Consider the following 7284-nt stretch of genomic DNA (forward strand, 5'->3'; position numbering starts at 1 on the left):
TACTGTTGTTTCCACATGAGAAATATAGAGAACATTCACTGAGCTCTTGGACTTCTGTGATGTCTCATTCAGTCCTCACCACCACCCCAAGATAAACACATGATCACCCCATCTTACAGAAGAGGACATGGAAGCACAGGGAGGTCAGGAAACAAGCTCAAGGTCACAGGTAGGACATGGAGAAGCAGCGATTGAATCCTGGAAGCCAGGTCTCAGCTGCATCTATGGTCCCAGGGTCATAGCCCATCAACTTCTGTATCAATGTGGGTGACTTTCTGCCCCCCACCCCCAGATCTGTGAGTGCTCCCCGCTGTTCATGATGGCTCCATCATTGCCTCTGTTGCCCCTTGCACTCCCCACCACCAGTGTCCCTTCTGGTACCTCACAGATGAACTCACATTCCAGGGGTCACTCAAGGTCTATCAGGTACCTCATAGCGTGATCAGAAGTCACCTTTCCCCTCTCTGTTGCCGTAGTGACACATGTGAACATGATTTCCTTTTCTGAACTCAGGAAGATGTCTTGTGCATCTTCGATCTTCTTCCAGCAGGGAGCTCTTGGGGGCCAGAGGTAAGAAGCTGCACTACAATCCCAAAGGCATGTGGTTCAAATCCACCAGCTGCTCTGGGAGAGAAGGATGGGCGATTTCCTTCATTTAATTCTCATATGCAATTAGCTGTCTCTGAAAACCTGCTGGAGGGTCTGCTACAGATTAGCTCCAATTCTACAGCATACAACTACTAACACCTGTTGTTACTGTGCACCACAGAGTCAGACCCGGCCCATAGCTGACCCTCCGGCAGGTTTTCAGAGGCAGTTAATCACATGGGAGGAGACTGCCCATCCTTCTCCCATGGAGCAGCTGGTGGCCTCGAACCACATGCCTTTGAGCCCATTGTGGCAGTCGCTACCTAGCGGTATGAAATGTAAATGTGTGCAAACCCCTCTAATATCTGTTAGAACTAGTCCTATTATTATAATTTTGCAAATAATAGTAATAATCATCTGCTGGATATTTACTCTGACAGGCACTGTGTGCTAAGGGACACACACACACACACACACACACACACTCTTCACTCTAATTATTCCCATTTTCCAGGTAAGAAAACTGAGGCTGAAACACTAAGTGGCCTGCCCAGGAGCCTGAACATAGCTAGTGGGAGAACTTGGAGCTAACCTCGAGTCTTCCAGGCCCTAAGGGAAGGAGGACTTGTGGATTCTCTGGAAAAAGGCAGGAGTGGAAAAGCGATGGTGCATTCAGGAGATATGGACAGTGGTTTTCTCAGGAGAAGGTAAAATTTCCAAGCCTCACAGCCAAGCACAGTGGCATGATTAAAATGCAGGCCTGCATCCGAGAGCTGAACAATGAATAAGGATGACAGAAGAACTGATGCCTTTGAACTGTGGTGTTGGAGAAGAGTACTGAACATCCACGGACTACCGGAGGAACAAACGGACATGTCTTGTGGAAAAGTTCAGCCAGAGTGATCCTTAGAGGCAAGAATGGTGAAACTTCGTCTCACATAGCCTGTTGCTAGGAGAGGCTATCCCTTGGAAAGAGATGCTTGGAAGGGTGTAGGGTCAGCAAAAGAGAGGAAGACCCCTCATAAGGTGGACTGACAGTGACTGCAGCAACCGGCTCAAGTGTGTCAGAGATGAAAGGGTTGGCACAGGATAGATCAAGTTCAGAGCCATTGTTAATAGGATCACTATTAACTGTGTTCCGTTTGACGGCACCTAACAATCAGGGTAAGAGCAGATGTAGAGACTCCTAGGATGTGTTCTCCTTAAGCACAGGCCATGTTCTCATTCCAGTTACTCTCTAGCTCCTCGGGTCTGGTTCAAAGGTGGTGACCCCTCGGCACGCTGGACTCAGGGATACCAGCCCTCAGCCTCCAGGGGCTGCTCCAGGGACGGAGCCTGGTGGTTCCTCACACAGGCTCCAGGCCCAGTGACTGATAGTCCCAAAGGGGCCATTTCCCCAGATTGCTCTCACGTCTTCCTGAATTGCTTCACTGTTTCTACTGATTGTGCATCATTCTTTCCCCTCTATTCTCGAAAAATATCATTTACCTTTTAAAGGGGCGAAAAGCAGCAGATTTGCAGGAAAACAAATTGTGATCATCATCGTTATCTTCATCAAAGTTTTACTCTGAACACCCAAATTCAATCAAATGCTTATTAAACATCTGCTGTTTGTGGGGCACAGTGCTAAGGAGGGTTAGAGAAAGGAGAGAGTTAAGATACTATCACTAAGAATTCATGCAGGGTTTCATTTAGTCTCATGGTACAGGAGGGGAGAAGGAAAATATGTCCAGAAAAACACAGACACTCCACATACTCCGAGCTCCATCAAGGGAACAATATAGTCATCCTATCGGAGCCCAAAAGAGGGTCCCAAAAATCCAAGTTTAGGCTGTTAGAGGAGCTGTCCTCAAAGAGGGACAGCATTTATGACAGACATGCTTCAGGACAGATCCTCTATCAACCAAACCGCACAGCAAAGGAACAAAGAATGAATCCAGAAGGTGTGCGCAGCGTAGCAAGTGTCTGTTGGGATTAATAGAAACAAACTGTATCGGGGGACTGGGCAGTGGGTGAGATTATGGAGCTTCTTGGTGGCTGGCCGAGGTATCTGACCTTAACTCTGTCGGCAACGGGGCGCCACTGAGGATTACAGAACGTAAGAGTGATGAGTTGAAAATATCACCAGTTCACGTGGTGCAGGTGGGGATACAACTTCGCTGGGGCACAGGGTTAGTGATGATGGAGAGAAGAAGGTGCTTGGAAAAGACCCAAGTCTTAAAGGATTATTCCAATTCATCAGGATCACTTGTATGTCTACTAATTGAAGATTCAGTGGCCCATTCCAGACCCAAACAACAAGTCACTGCTGTCGAGTTGGAACAGACCGAAGCTGACCCTTCAGTGGGTTGTCGGAGAATGTAAACCCCAAGGAAGGAGACTTCCCATCTTTCTCCTTTGGAGCAGTTGGTGGATTTGAATCACTTGCTCTTGAGTGGGCAGCCCAACTCCTTATCCACTAAGTCACCAGAATTCCCTTCCAGAACTAAAGGGGGGCCTTGCGTTTGCATTTCCTGTGGCTCTGCAGGTCATTCTGATGCACTTAGGGTACCTCAGCTGTGTCCCTCACTGCCTTGTGCACACCGTCACCTGGGGAGCTGATTAGATACAGATGCTGATTAGAAAGGTCTGGGGTGGGTCAAGTGTGCAGATGCTGTGATCCCAGCTACCATATGTTTAGTAGCAAAAGGGCAATCAGTTTCCTAGTAAACTTAATTGTTCATCACCCTGGGAAAAGGAGCTCTAGTAGCTTAGTGGTAAGGAGCTGCACTGCCAATCCAAAGATATGTGGTTCGAATCAACCAGCTGCTCCATGGGAGAAAGACGGGCAATCTCCTCCTGCCTCTGAAAACCCCCTGGAGGGTCAGCTATGGGTCTGTAACTAACCCCCACCTCCACCCACACCCTGGGAGGCCTTAATTAGATCAAACCAAAGATTTCCACCTGGAACCTATAGCTTTTGACACCATTCTAACTGTTCACGTGGGATTCGGTGGCTGGGCTTTTGTGGGTTTTTTGTTTGTTTGTTTTTTAGGGTAAGGTTTACCAGTCCAGGCCTTTCTCCCAAGGTACTTCTGGGTGGACTCCAAAGATCAGGCTTTTGGTTAGCAGCCAAGTGTAAGGACATGCGTAAAGAACAAGGATATACACGTGCACAGACCAGGACCCCGCATGGCATAATCCAGTCAGTGTCTGCGAGTGGGAGCGGGTCTCTCTCTGGAAAGTCTCACCAGCAGGCAGGGCTGAGGGTCTCTATCCCTAACACTGGGAGAAGCATCCTCTCTAAGACCATGGAACCCAGTTCCTCGACTCAGAAATGGACACTAGCGTGGCAGCGTGGCCAGTGAGTGAGCAAGGCAGCTAGGTGGGCAGCCCCGGCGCTCCTCCCGCCCCTGGCACTCAGGCGCGTCCCCAGGGGTGGGAACCAAGCACGGAAAGTGACGGGAAACACCCACGCCCTGAGACAACACGCGCTTTTTCCTACGAGCCCCCGGATTTTCTCAGGTCATAAAAGGGGAGAAGCCGAGAAGTCACATGTGCTGCCATGTCCTGGCGTTGGTACCCCGAGTTCCCAGGGACCACGTGGGGAAGAGATCTGCACCACTAGTGTCCCTGCCCCCTTGCCCCCTGCCCCAGCACGTTGGCTGGAAACCAAGCGCTGTGTTCCCATTGGTGGTTGCTCAATCCCTGGGGCTCGTTCCACCAAGAAGTCTTGCCCAAGGAGTTAAAAGTAGTTTGCAATAGCACCTACAGAGCTGTGTGCAGTTCTGCACTTTGCTGACTATTCACTGGCCCCAGGCGAGCACTGCTGAGCTGGGAGAGTAGAGAAGCAGGCTGAAAGGAGGAGGCCGGGCCTCTTCCAGTGACTTCTGTTGCAAAGGCCCCTTGCTGGGCTGTGCATACTCAGTGGGGGCAGGAAGGGAGAACAGGCAGCAGAGGATGGACGATGAGGGGAGGTGAGAGCGAAGAGGGGAGAGGTGGAGAATATGAACGCTCGGTATTACTTAGGTCTCTTTCCAGGATCAGTTTCCCATGGTCCCTTCCCAATGCCTTCACGCCCAGAAGAGTTGACCAGCCAGGTTACTCCCTGTAGGGTGGCTGTCCCAGCTCCAGGTCTGTGCCAAGTGTCTCCAGGTTTCTCTGTTCATGTTCACAGACCCATCGTCCCACCAAGTCCATGGATGAGCTCAGCCCCCAAAGTTTTCCCCCTTTGAGCTGAAACTGCTCTGGGGCTCATTCTCCCCTGAAAGAGCGTGACCCAAAAGAAACACACACTACAAGCTACATACTCTATTTAAAACTGTCTATCAGACACAAGTAAAACATGAAAATGAAGATTAACTGAAACCTACTTAATTTTATAAGGATGAAAGAAGAAGAATGGATGTCTCTGAGTTGTGGTGGTAAACAGAATACTGAATATCCCGTGGACCGCCAAAATGACTAACAGGTATGTCTCGCAGAAGGTGCAGCCAGAGTGCTCGCTGAAGGCAAGGATGATGAAACTTCACCTCACACACTTTGGGCATGTTGTTAGGAGGGGCTGGTCCTTGGAAAAGGAAATCGTGCTTGGAAATGTGGAGCGTCAGTAAAAGAGAGGAAGACCCTCAACGAGACGGATTGACACAGTCACTGTAGCAACAGGTTCAACTGTATCAGAGATGATGAGGATGACACAGAATAGGGTAGAGTTTGCTTCTGTAGTTCATAAGGTCATTATGATGGCATTCAACTCTATGGTACCTAACAACAACAACAACAACACTTAATTTTAACTTAAGAGTCCTAGTGCAGTGGTTAAGTGCAAGGCTGGTAACTGAAAGACTGGTAGTTCAAATCAACCAGTGACTCCACAGAACAAGGTGGCAGTCTGCCTCGGTAAAGAAGAACGGCCTTGGAGACATCATGGGGAAGTTCTATCCTGTCCTATGGAGTCACCAACCACAGAGTTGAAAACAGTGGTCTGGGTTTGGCTTTTTGGGAAGCTCTGGTGGCTTTGAGGATAAGAATTTGTGCTGCCAACCTATAGGCAGAAGGTTCAAAGTCCATCAGTTGTTCTGCAAGAGAAATAAGTGCAATTTCCTCCTAAGTGATGTATGGGGTTTATTGTTGTTAAGAGCCGTTGAGTCGTAGACGACTCATAGTGACCCTATGAGTGAAAGATCTGAACAACTGTATAACTTTCATTGTTTCACCAAGTTCATAGAGTTTCTGGAGGCAAACTATTTCGGAAGCGGATGCCACTCTTGCTTCCAAGCTTGTTTTAATCAGGAAGCTCCACCAAACACTGTCCACATGGTTAACCATTATCGCATTTGACACATCAGTGTCACAGTGTTAAGCATCACAGCAACCACGAGTTACCTCTGTACAGCAAATGGACAGACCAGTGCTATACCACTTAGAAGAATGATCAAAACAATTCAAACCTGGCCTGTGTGCAACCAGTGCATAGCTGACCCTTCAGTAGATTCCCGAGGCTATAAACTGCATGGAGGAAATTGCCCATCTTCCTCCTGTGGGGCAGCTAGTGGATACAAACTGTCAGAGAGGCATTGCTTTTGAGTTAGCAGCAAAACTCCCTACGAACTAGGCCATTATAGTTTCCTTACTCCTGGTAGCAGCAGTCAAGAAATCAAAAGACGTGTTGTATTGGGTAAAAGTACAGGAAGGGCCTCTTTAAAGTTCTGAAGAACAAGGATGTCAGTTTCAAGATTGAGATGAGTCTGACCCACACCATGGTATTTTCCATTACGTCATATGCATGTGAAAGCTGGACAATGAGTACAGAAGACTGAAGACCAGAAGCTTTTGAACTGTGGTGCTGGAGAAGCGTACTGACTATCCCATGGACTGCTGAAAGAGCAAACACATCCGTCTCAGAGGAAGAGCAATCTGGGTGCTTTTACAGGCAAGGATGATGAAACTGCACCTCACATGCTGTGGGCATGCTGCCAGGAGGTGCCAAGTCCTTGAGGGAAAAACAAAAGACATCAATGCTTGAAAAATTGGAGAGCCAGCAGAAGAGAGGAGGACCCTCAATGACAGGGATTGACTCAGGGACTGGAATAATGGGCTTGAGCATGGCAGGACTTGTCAGGCTGACACAGGTTAGGGCTAGCTTTCCTCTGCTGTTCACACAGTTTTCATGGGCTTAACAACAACATTCCCTAGTGTGGTCAGTCTTGGTGCAGTGGTAAGCATTCCACTGCTCACTGACCAGGAGCTGGAGAGGGAGCTCTGGTGGCCTAGTGGTAAGAAGTTGCACTGTAATCTCAAAGGCACGCGGTTTAAATCCACCAGCTGTTCCACAGGAGAAGGATGGGCAATCTTCTCCTGTAGGATTAACTACGAAAACCCACTGGAGGGTCAGTTGATTCTGACCCTACAACACACAACAACAACAACAGCAGCATAGAGATTACTGTTTTGGAGATTTTATGGGGCATTTCTCTGGCCTATAAAGTTGCTCTAAGCTGGAATTGTCTTGAGGTCAATAGATTTCTTTTTCTTTTTAATTTTAACATAATTTAATCTAATATCTAAAAGGTATCATTTAAATACGTAACAAGTGATGAGGTATATGGGATTCTTTTTGCCTATCCTCAACCTTCAAAAGCTGCTGTGGTCTTTACACTCACAGCACATTAAATAGTGGACCAGCCACATCAAGTCCTGAAGAGCCACAGAGCATTC

The sequence above is a fragment of the Elephantulus edwardii genome, unplaced genomic scaffold, assembly GCF_000299155.1.
Source record: "Elephantulus edwardii isolate Elephantulus edwardi_28Jun2011 unplaced genomic scaffold, EleEdw1.0 scaffold00103, whole genome shotgun sequence".
Taxonomy (NCBI): domain Eukaryota; kingdom Metazoa; phylum Chordata; class Mammalia; order Macroscelidea; family Macroscelididae; genus Elephantulus; species Elephantulus edwardii.